The 14,335-nt window shown below is 44.1% G+C and overlaps 1 long non-coding RNA gene across 1 annotated transcript; it reads left to right on the top strand.

Moving 5' to 3' along the window:
* On the top strand, positions 1 to 13,830 carry LOC118076428 (uncharacterized). Its single transcript, XR_015948349.1, has 4 exons — positions 1 to 80; positions 12,461 to 12,697; positions 12,893 to 12,919; positions 13,635 to 13,830. It is a non-coding gene; the product is annotated as an uncharacterized LOC118076428 (long non-coding RNA).
* The last annotated feature ends 505 nt before the right edge of the window (positions 13,831 to 14,335 follow it).

The following is a 14,335-nucleotide window of genomic DNA, read 5'->3' as shown; positions in this document are numbered from 1 at the left end:
GTGTTGCCTGGATGTCCAAATGCCCTAAAATGTGTGGATGTGGATGTGATGCTCCCAAAATAATGCCCAGCACTGCAACTGTGAGTTCCCCTGTTCTTATTTATCACATTAGTTATTTATTTCATTTATGCATTTCTTCCCATCAAACACCCTTTTGGTGTAACATAATCATTTTTATTCTTATTGTAATCATGGTGCAACCAGGCTTAAGAGACAAGCAAGAAAGAATAGAGAAGTGTATAAAGGAAAGTTACAGAAGCATGCAAGGTTTACTTTAGATATATGAGCAGGAAAATTGCCAACTAGCTTGTGCGTGGAAACACTTGTCTTTGTGGTTAGGGTGACTGTTAGACCATACCACTGGATGCCTCGCACGGCTGACTCATATGACTATAAAAAGTGTGTGTAAACAAAGATCTGGGTTCCAGCCTCTGATCGCTTCCCTGATCACTCGCTGTAACGTTTTCCGCTCAGGCAAGAATCAAAACTTTGCTTTTAGAGTATTCTCAGGTGTCGCTTGTTGTTGCTAGTAAGTAAGGGACTCGGTTGTGCAAATGGACCTTAAGTGGTTTCCCCCCACATAGTAAAGGTAAAGGTAAAGGGGCCCCTGTCCATCAGGTCCAGTCGTGTCCGACTCTGGGGTTGCGGCACTCATCTCGCTCTATAGGCCGAGGGAGCCGGCGTTTGTCCGCAGACAGCTTCCGGGTCATGTGGCCAGCATGACAAAGCTGCTTCTGGCGAACCAGAGCAGCGCACGGAAACGCCGTTTACCTTCCCGCTGGAGCGGTCCCTATTTATCTACTTGCACTTTGATGTGCTTTCAAACTGCTAGGTGGGCAGGAGCTGGGACCGAGCAACGGGAGCTCACCCTGTTGCAGGGATTCGAACCGCCGACCTTCTGATCAGCAAGCCCTAGACTCTGTGCTTTAACCCACAGCGCCACCTGGGTCCACATAGTAGCACATAGCAATGTCCATTCCGCTAACCAGTCCTTTCTCTTCCACCACCCCAAACCAGGAGAACCCTCTTAAATCTGCTATGCATCATATTCCCCCTTGGGCTGATGTGCCTCTCTCGCTTCAGTTCCTGCAGGATTATATAAATAGCCCTCACAACAAGGGTATGAAATAAACTGTGATTCACAGGAATATCATGTGGGGGTGGAATTGCATGTTAACAGTTAAACTAAAGCTTTGTGGACTACTTTTAATCGTTTTAACTACCCTTGATCTTTGTTGTCTTTTTTTCCTATGGAGGAGGAGGGGAAATCATAATTTTCACAAGCAAGATTCATTTTAGTTGCACTACATCCATATGCTTCAGGAAGAACAAACAAAACAAAACCCGGGTTTATTTTGCTTCCTTACCAGGAATCAATCTCTGCTTTTATTATTACAGAGGGGTATGTGCATATTTTCAAACAGCAAATCTTCTGTTGACAAGTCTTGTCATTAAGAGACATTCTTCTCCGGTCAACACATTGCCCAGTGTCATATTCAATTGGAGTAGGCCGCTGGTCTCTCTAGCGGCTTCCAAAGATTCCACGAACCAAGGGTCCTCAACCCGGCGGCGTTTATAGACCTTTGAAGCCAGGATACCACACAGGTGCGATGTAGGCATGTACTGGAAGTAACTGGGAGCTCTTCTCCTCTGTTTCTCAGAACCTAAAAAGAATACACAAAACCTGACAACTCTGTATTCTTCTGAATTATTATTATTACTATTATTTAAATTTCTATACCTCATTTCATCCAAGGATCACACAGAAATATATAACATAGTAACAAGCAAAAACAACAAATCCTCCCCCTACACAGAGTTGGCCATTGACACCTCTAGCAGCTTGAAAAAAATTCACAGTTCAGGAGTACACAGCCATGAGGCGCAACTTCTATGAATAAACAAGACCACAGGGTAGCACCATAGGCATGATTTGGAGGAAATTGGGAGCTTCCCCTCTCTGTTTCATGGAACCTAAAAAGAATACACAAAAATTTGACAACTCTGTATTGTTCCAAATGTTCATACATTGCCCTTCTTCTGGTTGTCCTCCTCCTCCTAGCCAAAGCTTGTCCACTATAATAATGGACTTATTTACATCCAGTTCATTGTTCAGCTTTGCTTAAGTCCGTATTTTCAAAGTTGCTATTTGGCAAAATTATCAGAGAAGCCCACCAAAAGACTCTGAACCCATCTTGCTTTTATAGTTCATTCTTCTAAAATATTATGCAGAAATCCTTAATCAGATTTGGGGAAATCCTATTTGGAAGTAAACCCCATTGAGTTAATTGGTGTAAGCTCCAGGTAAGTATATAAAGGATTGTAGCCTGTTACCTTTTGTATTATTATTATTATTATTATTATTATTATTCACTAAATTTCTATACTGCCCTTCAACCAAGGATCACAGGGCAGTAACAAACAAAAACAATACTCCCCTCCCCAATGTACAGCTTCAAAGGCAAAAGATAGCTTAATTAGCCAAAGGTGTGGGAGAAGAGGAATGTTTTTGCCTGGTGCCTAAAGATATGTAATGAAGGTGCCAGGCGAGCCTCCCTGGGGAGAGCAGTCTACAACAGGGAACCACAGAAAAGGCCCATTATTGTGTTGCCACCCTCTGCACCTCTTGCAGATGCTGATCTCAGGGTCCGAATTGGTTCACATGGGGAGAGACGGTCCTTGAGGTATTGTGGTACCAAGTTGTTTAAGACTTTATAGGGCAAAACCAGCACTTTGAATTGGGCTCAGAAACTAATTGGCAGCCAGTACAGTTTGGCCTGTTGTCTTTGTCCATGGAGTTTTCTTGGCAGGGATACTGGAGTGGCTTGCCAGTTCCTTCTCCAGGTGGATCACGTTTAGTCAAAACTCTCCACTATGACCTGTCCATCTTGGGTGGCCCTGCATGGCATAGCTCATAGCTTCTCTGAGTTATTCAAGCCCCTTCGCCACGACAAGGCATTGATCCATGAAGGGGATGCATTGATCCATGAAGGGGATGCTTCAAATGCTTTTGAATTGTGGTGCTGGAGGAGACTCTTGAGAGTCCCATGGACTGCAAGAAGATCAAACCTATCCATTCTTAAGGAAATCAGCCCTGAGTGCTCCCTGGAAGGACAGATCGTGAAGCTGAGGCTCCAATACTTTGGCCACCTCATGAGAAGAGAAGAATCCTTGGAAAAGACCCTGATGTTGGGAAAGATTGAGGGCACTAGGAGAAGGGGACGACAGAGGACAAGATGGTTGGACGGTGTTCTCGAGGCTACGAACATGAGTTTGACCAAACTGCGGGAGGCAGTGCAAGACAGGAGTGCCTGGCGTGCTGTGGTCCATGGGGTCACGAAGAGTCGGACACGACTAAACGACTAAACAACAACAACAACAACACAGTTTGGCCAGGATCAGTGTAATACGTTCAAACTGTCTTGCCCTGGTCAGCAACCTAACCCCATCAAGAGCAGGCCACTTCCCATCCATCCGGTCTAGGGAACGGCCCACTAACAGTGCCTCAGTCTTATCTGGATTGAGCTTCAGTGTCTTGGCTCTCATCCAGTCCAGTACCAAGATAAGACAATGGTCCACTCCAGCACATCGACTGCCCCACCTGCAGGTGTGAAGGAGAAGCAGAGCGGAGTGTCACCAGCATATTGCTGACAATGTACTCCAAATCTGTGGATGACCCCACTCAGTGGTTTTATGTAGATGTTAAACAGCCAGGGGGATAAAATTGTACCCTGAAGGCTCTAAGAGCACTTCCTAAACATCACCCTCTTGAAATTACCATCCATGGAGGACCAGAACCATCCCAAAGCAGTGGCACCCACCCCTAATCTGGACAGCCTCTCCAACAGTCTAGTCTATGAACTAGTGAGAGTTCCCAGCAGGATGTGTACCTGCTTAGCCAGTGTCTCCAGGCTCCTTGTATGTGTGTGCATGTGCCTGTCCCCCTCTCTCATTCATTATCTCTGCAAAGGCTGCAAAACTGCAGGACCCTGCAGAGCAATACACACAATGAGCAGGAAGGGGCTGCTTGAAGCAGAACTGCAGCCCCTTCTCCTTCAATTTTTAAGGAAGAGCAGTTGGAAAGCCTGAAGTACCTATGGGGTGGGGGTAGAAGACAAGATCCATGCAACCTTAATATCTCACTTCCTCTCCTCTCTCTCTCTCTCTCTCTCTCTCTCTCTCTCTCTCTCTCTCTCTCTCTCTCTCTGTGTGTGTGTGTGTGTGTGTGTGTGTGTGTGTGTGTGTGTGTGTTGAAAGCATGGTATTTTTAATAAACTCCAGCCTCCATCTGCCAGAAGCTGAAGGATCAGGAGCAACATGCAACAACCAATAACAACATGGTCATAGAAAGGGAAATGATGAAGAAAGGCAGTGTGTGTTAAAAATGGTATTTTAATTAAAGGGGGGGGGTTATGCCTGGAGTTCTTTTTTAAAAAACAAACAAAGCAAAGCCAAACTTTTCTTCTTTTTGCAAGCTGCTAGGAACTGGCAAATTAACCGGCTGGGGAATGGACTTCATTGGGAGGCTGTGGAAAGTTTTTAGGCATCTGTCAGGGATGCTTGAGTGGAGATTCCTGCCTTGCAGGAGGTTGGACTGGATGACCCTTGAGGTCCGCAACTCTACATACAACCCTATCTGTTCCCCTATGAAAAATTTCACTGCACACCACTGCTCTCCAGAAGATAGCTGCCTCTCTCCTGACAAACCTAAGCAGTTTCTGTGCCAAAACCAAACCTAAACCCTGATAGAAATGGATCTAGAAAATCAGTTTCCTCCAAGAGCGCCTTTGTAGTAATTCACTGAAGGCAAGTACCCCCTAGTTTTAATCTACTTCTCCTTCCTTTATTGCTTTTGCAGTTTCAGAAGGAATCCCTTGATTTTCCTACCTGCTAAGTGCTCAATGGGCTGCTTTGTCTTTGGCCCTCAGGCTGTATTATTATTTATTATTTATTGAGTTTATATACTGCCGAAGACATAGCCTGGTTTCTTGGTTATTCACTCAAGATTCTCTCTTGTTGTTGTTGTTGTTGTTTAGTTGTTTAGTCGTGTCCGACTCTTCGTGACCCCATGGACCAGAGCACGCCAGGCACTCCTGTCTTGCACTGCCTCCCGCAGTTTGGTCAAACTCATGTTCGTAGCTTCAAGAACACTGTCCAACCATCTCATCCTCTGTCGTCCACTTCTCCTAGTGCCCTCAATCTTTCCCAACATCAGGGTCTTTTCCAGGGAGTCTTCTCTTCTCATGAGGTGGCCAAAGTATTGGAGCCTCAGCTTTACGATCTGTCCTTCCAGTGAGCACTCAGGGCTGATTTCCTTCAGAATGGATAGGTTTGATCTTCTTCCAGTCCATGGGACTCTCAAGCACCATAATTCATAATTCAAAAGCATCAATTCTTCGGCGACCAGCCTTCTTTATGGTCCAGCTCTCACTTCCATACATCACTACTGGGAAAACCATAGCTTTAACTATATGAACCTTTGTAGTCAATGTGATGTCTCTGCTTTTTAAGATGCTGTCTAGGTTTGTCATTGCTTTTCTCCCAAGAAGCAGGCGTCTTAATTTCGTGACTGCTGTCACCATCTGCAGTGATCAAGGAGCCCAAGAAAGTAAAATCTCTTACTGCCTCCATTTCTTCCCCTTCTATTTGCCAGGAGGTGATGGGACCAGGGGCCATGATCTTGGTTTTTTGATGTGGAGCTTCAGACCATATTTTGCGCTCTCCTCTTTCACCCTCATTAAAAGGTTCTTTAATTCCTCCTCACTTTCTGCCTTCAAGGTTGTGTCAACTGCATATCTGAGGTTGTTGGTATTTCTTCCGGCAATCTTAATTCCAGCTTGGGATTCATCCAGTCCAGCCTTTCGCATGATGAATTCTACATATAAGTTTAATAAGCAGGGAGGCAATATACAACCTAGTCGTACTCCTTTCCCAATTTTGAACCAATCAGTTGTTCCATATCCCATTCTAACTGTAGCTTCTTGTCCCACATAGAGATTTCTCAGGAGACAGATGAGGTGATCAGGCACTCCCATTTCTTTAAGAACTTGCCATAGTTTGCTGTGGTCGACACAGTCAAATGCTTTTGCGTAGTCAATGAAGCAGAAATAGTTGCTTTTCTGGAACTCTCTAGCTTTCTCCATAATCCAGCGCATGTTTGCTATTTGGTCTCTGGTTCCTCTGCCCCTTCGAAATCCAGCTTGCACTTCTGGGAGTTCTCAGTCCACATACTGCTTAAGCCTGCCTTGTAGAATTTTAAGCACAACCTTGCTAGCGTGTGAAATGAACGCAATTGTGCGGTAGTTGGAGCATTCTTTGGCACTGCCCTTCTTTGGGATTGGGATGTAGACTGATCTTCTCCAATCCTTTGGCCACTGCTGAGTTTTCCAAACTTGCTGGCATATTGGGTGTAGCACCTTAACAGCATCATCTTTTAAAATTTTAAATATTTCAGCTGGAATATCATCACTTCCACTGGCCTTGTTATTTGCAGTGCTTTCTCTCTTGGTTTCCTCCAAAAAACTGATCTCAAGTAGGGATGAGGGGTGGGAAGAAATTAGATGCAGTTCATCTTTGAAAATAAAGGTTTGAAGAAACTCTTCAACTTCTACTACACATTTATTTTGCAAGGTATTGCCTTTTCACATTAAAACAAAAGCCACTAAGCTTTTCAGATTTCTGAGTCTGCTACCTGTTGTTTGCCAAAAGCCTTCTGCTTCAATCTCTCTCTTTTCTCTTAATCCTCCTCCTCCTCCTCCTCCTCCTCCTCCTCCTCCTCCTCCTCCTCCTCCTCCTCCTCCTCCTTCTTCTTCTTCTTCTTCTTCTTCTTCTTCTCCTCACAAAAGGTAAGCAAACGACTATAAATTGTTGAACTGAAGCCCCATCTAAAGCACAAGATTGAACATGGCTATTGTAGTAAAGCCAGGAGACGTTACTGTTGACTGAGGAGCCAAAGAGAAGGTGCTCACAAACAGAACTTACCTGCCTCCACCAAAACAAATGTGAAGCCTGCAAGCAGGAGAGGGAGCCACATATTCATCCTCGGAGAGCTACAATCAGGGAACAGGCAGAGGCTTCCAGGTGGATGGAGAGGCTCAAGGACCGCTGGGAAGAACTGGTGAGCCGAGTGCTTCTGCTGGCCTATAAAGACAATGAGGACCAATCAGAACTTATGGGATATGTGTCATGAACCAGTTAATTAATCAGAAATAATCCTGCTCACAAAAAAGCAAAAAGCAAACAGAAGCTTTCAAATGACGCTTTCATTGGCTAAGGACCAAAGTATACTTTTTGCAAAAAATGTGCTTCTTTCCATTGAGGGCTCGCTCAAAGTTTCTTTTTCTTCAATGCCACAACTGAAGATTAGAGAATATATTGTAAAATATGCTCAGAGAAGAATATTTTCATTTCAAATGACCATTTCCTTAAAAAAAAATGTTTGACTCACATTGCTTTCTGTTCTTTGAATAGCAGTCAATCCATTTTCATTCATTGTTAAGAGAACCATAGGGCTGATATCAGAATAAGCAACAGCCTTTAATAAGGACCCACTGCACTGAGAGAAAATCAGACAAGAAATAGGCCACGTACCTAGGAACAGAAAGATAAGTGGCCTTCCTAAATTGTCTGTACTAGTTTCTCTTTTGCCTTATTTCCATACTGCTGTCAAATCCAGAAATGCTTGTTGATACTAAGTAAAAATCCCATTTAAAATTTACAACTGTGTTTGTCTTCAGTGTAGTGAGACAAAACCTACTCTGCAACCCAGGGCCGTCTTTAGCAGATGCGGCGCTGGGGTGCAAATACCCACCCAGCACCCCCACATTACCACGGATAGTGTTGGGGTGGCCGTAGATGCGCACTGCCAGTCCTCTGGGGGGGGCACAACTCTCCCCCATGCGGCTGCGGGAAAGCGATCCTCGCAGAGGCTTGGGAGTGAAGTTGTGCCCCTCCCAAGCCTCATCCTAAGACTAGGCAGGGATTATTCTCCTCCCGAGGAGGCCTGGGAGGGAAGCTGCAATGCCTGCTAGCCTTATGGTTGGTGGGGCACAGCTGGTGAGCGTGCAGGGAAAGGGGAGGCTGCCGGCAAAGCCACGCAACTCCCGCACTTGCTGGGGCACCCCTGAGAGGCCAGCACCCTGGCGCAATGCACCACTAAGCCCTATGGGAAAGACGGCTCTACTGCAACCCTTGGAAGTGGCCTCAAAACCCATCTAATTCAACCCTCGGTCTACTGTAAAAAAAAACTAACTTTGCGGACAGAGTCAGGGGAAAATGTATACAGATTTTGAGGACAGAGCAGACTACAGCAGGGATTAGGGGAGTCAACTGGTGTTTATTTTGGCCGTGCCTCAAACTCAGTGGCTGCTTGGCCTTGCCTGATTTATTTTAGGTGCAAGGACACAGCTCCATTTGCTCCTCAGTTCACCCATTCTCAGGCATAGCAGAATCATTACTTGGTGCAGTTGAAAACCACAACCCTGTCATAGGTAAATTCCTTAATAGCATACCCTCCAACATTTCTCTGAAGAAAATAGGGACATCCTATTCTACATCAGGATGCTTCTCCCCCATTTGATCTCACTGAACACATAGACGGCGTATGCATATCTATACCGGTCACCTGCAATTGAAGAATGGAAAGTGGGTTGCTGACCTTTTTCTTCAATGTTTTAGTAAGGGCTTCGTACTCCAGCAGCACCCTTTCCTTCATTTGGTGCAGGTATTTTATTTTCAAGATAAACAGGACACTCTTTTTGCACACACACACGTTCTCAGAGATGTGGAAGGAAGGAAAAAGGAAAACGCAGAAACCAGGAAAGCTTCTGTAATTCCGGGACTATCCCTGGAAAAAGGGTACGTAATAGTTTCTCTTTGGCCACTTGGTGGCAAAGCTATTCCATTAAACTGCTTTGGAAACCACTTTGAAGTGATTTATCATCAAGTGGTGTATTAATTATAAGTGTGCCTATGCCAATAGACTGACAAACACTGCAAGAGAAAATGTTGAAAGCAGTGGGGTCAAATCACAATGAAATGGGGAAGAAGAAAAAAAGCTCAGTGACCATTCCATAGTAGTAGCAATTGGTAACAACACCATCTAACCACATGAGATCCTTTAGTGAAATGTAAATGGAGTTGTAGGTTGTGCAACCCTCAGGCACCATGCCACGCTCAGCCTGCTGAAGCAAGGCAGGAACCAGGCCCTTCAAAAAGCTAAAGAGGGCTTTTCTGAAACATATGTCACAAAACATACTTGTGGTGTCAGGGGTGTCCACCTGAGGCAAAATGGAAAGGTGCCACATCCGCCCCTGCTTCTGCCGAAGCCTTGTTTACTGGGGTCCCAGCACAGCAAGATTTGCAAGAGGCTGCCATGTGACCCTGGCGGTGGTGGCAGGAGTGGCAACTTCAGGGGCTCAGCCCCATGGAATTCAACAGCCCAAGGCAACTGCTTCATTCTACCTTGTGGTTGGGCCAGCCCTATGTGGTGTTCGTCATTGTAACTAACTTGCACAGGTTTGCTTATTAAGAGATATAGGCTAAAACATTGTACAGGTTATTTGTATAATTTGTAAGATACCAGGTGAGCTGCAAGGGGGGGTGAGGGAGGGATGGAATTTTGGGGTGTGCTGATTAGCTGAAGGTGTGTGAGGTGGTTAGAACAGGTGTGTGAGGGAAAGAGCAGCGTGGAAGGTGAAGGAACAAGGGATAGCACGTGGGAGGATTAAGATGTGCATGAGGACTAGAGTTATCAGCAATGCTTTGAAATCCAAAGGATCCAAACACTGCTACTGAAAACAAACTATATAAGAATTTGTTATATGTTACTAAAATAATAAAGATTTGATCATTCAGCGTATGCCCTGTATTTGACCAAGCTATCAAGCATGTGGCAAAGTCAGACACTTTAATACCGAAGGGTGGCTGTGGAATGCCAGTACTTAGAGATCTACATTGGCTCCTAGTACGTTTCCGAGTACAATTCAAAGTGTTGTTGCTGACCTTTAAAGCCCTAAATGGCCTCGGTCCTGTATACCTGAAGGAGCGTCTCCACCCCCATCGTTCTGCCCGGACACTGAGGTCCAGTGCCGAGGGCCTTCTGGCGGTTTCCTCGTTGTGAGAAGCCAAGTTGCAGGGAACCAGGCAGAGGGCCTTCTCGGTAGTGGTGCCCGCCCTTCCCATCAGATGTCAAAGAGAAAAACAGCTACCAGATTTTTAGAAGACATCTGAAGGCAACCCTGTTTAGGGAGGCTTTTAATGTTTAATAGATTATTTTATTTTTCTGTTGGAAGCCGCCCAGAGTGGCCTGGGGAAACCCAGCCAGATGGGCGGGGTATAAATAAATAAATTATTATTATTATTATTATTATTATCATTATCATTATCATTATCATTATTATTAGATTGGTTAGAAACCCAAAAGGGATTGGTGATCTTAAATATAGTTCTCTCTTGCGCTTAAGGGGTGGTTTGGGGCGGTGTGTGTGTGTGTCTGGCACTACTACAGTGTGGCATCATATTTAGTTTTGATCACCCCTGCTAGCCTCAGAAAAAGGAAAGCAGAAAGAGATTCTGTTCTGCTTCCACACAGCTTCTCATTAAGTGCTTCCTGCTGAAGGAGCCTTTAAAAACCAGTTACTGTAGAAGCACCCACTGCTGCTGCTGCTGCTGCCGCCGCCGCCGCCGCTGCACTCCCCATGGCACCTCAGCTCCCTGCCTATCAAAGCTTTGTGTGCCCCCCAACCACCTTCACCTGACAGTGATGCCACTTTTTGGCAAACTAACTGATAACTTCCCAAGGAACTGGATCTTATAGCTTTGGATATAGGTAGACAATACCACCAACTGCCTCCTTAGCTCCCTCACAACCATTAGCTACATTTAAGGCTCCAACCTTGGAGTCACCCATGATGCATAGCTGTCAAGTTCTCCTTTTTTCAAAGGGAAATTCCCTTATGCTAAATAGGCTTTCTTGCGAGAAAAGGGAAAACTTGACAGCTATGCCATGATGTGGAGCTGGGAGGGAAAGGGAGCAGAGCAGCCACTCCACATTACCAAACAGATGTGGTCACATGTGATTGGAATATGATTATGATTATATGTTGATTGGCTGTTATTATTGGAAAATTAAGAAAAATGAAGAAATAGTTCAGTTTTCTAAGCCAAAATGCTTGCCTGTCTGCGAAGTGCACTCAATCACTGCTCTAGATGTTTTCAAATGTTGCTTGCTATGGCATGCTGGCTGTCAAATACTGTAAAATGTTGGATTTTACTGCATAATCTCTGGAAACACTGGTACTGAGCCAAAAGTTCTCTGCAAATATTGAAGGTGAATTTTCTCTGGATGAGCAAACATTTGGATTTTCTCTGCCCATCCAGAGAAAATTTACCTTCAACATTTGCAGATAAGATGTGTTCCAGCTCCTGTTCACATTGTCATCACCTGCAATCCTTTGCCAAGCTTTCCCTCTTTGATCACATATTCTATGGATTGTATAATCTGTGCACTGTGCTTCACTGAATCAGTCGTAAAGTAAGGTAATGTGTTGACTTAGGTATCATTTCTAATGGTTTTTTTTCTGCTAAAAATATCTGAAAGGCACTAGCTCACGGAAAGTTGCTTGTAGATAATTGGAAGTCACAAACAATCTGCAGCTGAGTCTGGATCCAGCTCTTCCTCCTCCATCCTCCTCCTTGTTGTTTTCATTTTTGATGGACCTTCATCATGTAGTCATGAAGGTATGAAGCACCATTCCAGCATGCTGGAAGAGTTGATGAAACTACTGTTTCATCCTGAATAGATTAGCAAACAGAAGACACCTCACTGGCAGAAATAAACTAGAAAGCATGTGATTGCAATGTGTCACAGGCTATGTGCTTGGGATAAAATTATCTATGCTTAATTGTTGGTTTAAAACTGCAATTGTCTTTTAGTCTCCTCCTCATCAAGTCCAACAGTACTGTAGTGGTGCAAAGGAACATGATACATACTGTCCAACATTTCAGGAGGGCAGAAGAACCAGAAATGAGATGAAAGAAAGTGGCAGGTTTTGAAGAAGGGAATAAGGCACAAGTTACAAGTTGAACGTGGAAAGAAGAAGGGGAGTAAGGGGACAGGTGAAAACAACTTTGAAAAGCATGTGGTGGTGGGAAGGGGAAATGGAAAACGAAAAGGCCTTCTCTACTTAGATGCTCAAAAGCTGCAATGTCAGGCAGAAGGCCACATTCCCAGTTGGCAGTGTGTGAAGGAGTTTGAACGCTTTCACAAACACTTGGTTTGCTGTTGGCCCTAGTTTATCTAAGGGTCCCTTCTTGGAAGTGAGGCAGAGATTGAATTCAGTGGCAGTTGAAAACCAAGACTTAATCCTAAGAAAGGGCACATAGCCCCTGGCACATTGCACACACCATCACATGCTGTCTTGTTGATTTTTACCGTGTGTGTGTGTGTGTGTTTTCACAGGAAAAGGTTACTTACTGGCTAATCCGTTCAAGGCTCCAAAACTGCACCAGCTCAGCCAACACAATTTGATTGGAAGGTTGTGCCTTTATAAGAAAGAGAAGCTGGATCCAGGTGAACCGTCAGTTTGTGACATCCCTCCAAGAGTCTTGAGAATCTTCCTCTCCTCTTCAGTGATCATTATGAAATTCTGGGTCCTCCTTTTGGTTGTTTGGGTTGCTTTTGCCATGGTGTCCGCACGTAAGTAGTTGACACTCATTTATCCTTTCGTCTGATGGAAGGATAAAGAAAATGTGTTTATTGGGGAAATTGGCACCAAAATGCTGATGAATTTTCATGAGGTTTAAATAAATAGGGCAGTAGACTAACTTCAGCCAACCTAGGCTTGCCAATGACGGGAAAGAGTTCTCAAGCTTTCCGATTTTCTCTCTCTAGAACCATATGAAGGTGAACAAGGGACCGGTGAGTATCTTGGCATTCAAAATGTCGACCACCATTTATCTGCAAAACTGTCTGCCTCCACTTCCTACCCTTTCCTATGAAGATAAGATGAACAGGCTGGATCAGGCCAACGTCTCATCCAGTCCAGCATCCTGTTCCCACAGTTGCCAGCTGGATGCCCTGGAAAGCCTGCAATATTCTATGAGCACAGCAGTACTCTGCCCACCTGCAATTCCATGCAATTCGTAGCAGATGATAGATTTGTCCTCCATGAATTTGTCTAATCCTCTATTAGAGCCATCCAAGTGTTTGGATCCAAGCCATCCAAGACCATCACTGATTTGACCCTCTTGCCTTTGCTTTTCAACTTTTGCCCATCCCCTCATTTTTGGTAGTTTCATCTTTTAAAATCATATATGACTGTGCTGGATGTTTTTTGGCAATTGACCATTTACATGTATGTTTAGTTTAATAGCACTGTGGGCACTGCTCCCAACTGGCTGGACAACACATCTTCCACCAGGTCTCAAATTGACACCCTTCTGGTTACTTCCATGACCAAGTATTCCAAGTACAATCATTTAGACTTTCTAGAAATGCCCTCTTTGATGTGCAAGACTTTCCTGTAAGGCTTTCCTGTAAGGCTTGCTGTGATAGCCCAGAGCTGCAAAGAGCCCAGGATATCCATGGAGTCCCTGAAAGGAACTAACAATCCTATTTTCATCTCTCATTCCAGATCCTATACCTGCAGAGCATGATCCTCACCATAGCTCTGTGAATCAAGACCGTATTCTATGCCGTCTCTTAGGAATTTGTGATTTATTTTGGGGCTAGTAGGATTTGGATGTTGACAAGATTTCCTTCAGCTTGAAAATCCTTGTGCAGATAAACACTGAATGGTGATACCAATAAAGTAAACATTTTAGTTGCAATGTGTGATAAATCCTTGACTTTATTCTTCCATCCTTCACATACCATGTGAAAACTCTTCAGAAACCAAGACAAGTGCCAGTAATCATCATGCTGTTAGATCTTGAAGGATCAGACCCAGTCAGTCAGGAACACATTTTGAACTACAAAGACATACATTTTTCTTTTACTCACTCCCGTGACTTTATCATGTGAAATAATCCAGTACAATGATTTTAATCAAAATCTGAGATGTAGTAGTTATTTTTTAAAAAAGGTGGTGGTTTGTTGTGCAACTGTAAAACAAGAAGACAGATGGATAAAAATATTTCTTTACATCAGCCATAAGCCATAGCAACGGAATCAAGTACAATAAAATATAGATATAGCTAGATGGTTGGCTATACTAAAAACATTCTGAGAATTTGCAACTATACAAATGAAAGAGTTAATAACTGTCCTTGATCAAAAATAAAACATATGAATAGGTGGGCCGTGTTTTCTGTCACCTGGTAATCTTGGTCTGCA

Source organism: Zootoca vivipara, chromosome 2 (genome assembly GCF_965207765.1).
Source record: "Zootoca vivipara chromosome 2, rZooViv2.hap1.1, whole genome shotgun sequence".
In the NCBI taxonomy this organism is placed as follows: domain Eukaryota; kingdom Metazoa; phylum Chordata; class Lepidosauria; order Squamata; family Lacertidae; genus Zootoca; species Zootoca vivipara.
The sequence above is the reverse complement of the archived record's forward strand: the minus strand, read 5'-3'. Positions and strand labels throughout refer to the sequence as shown.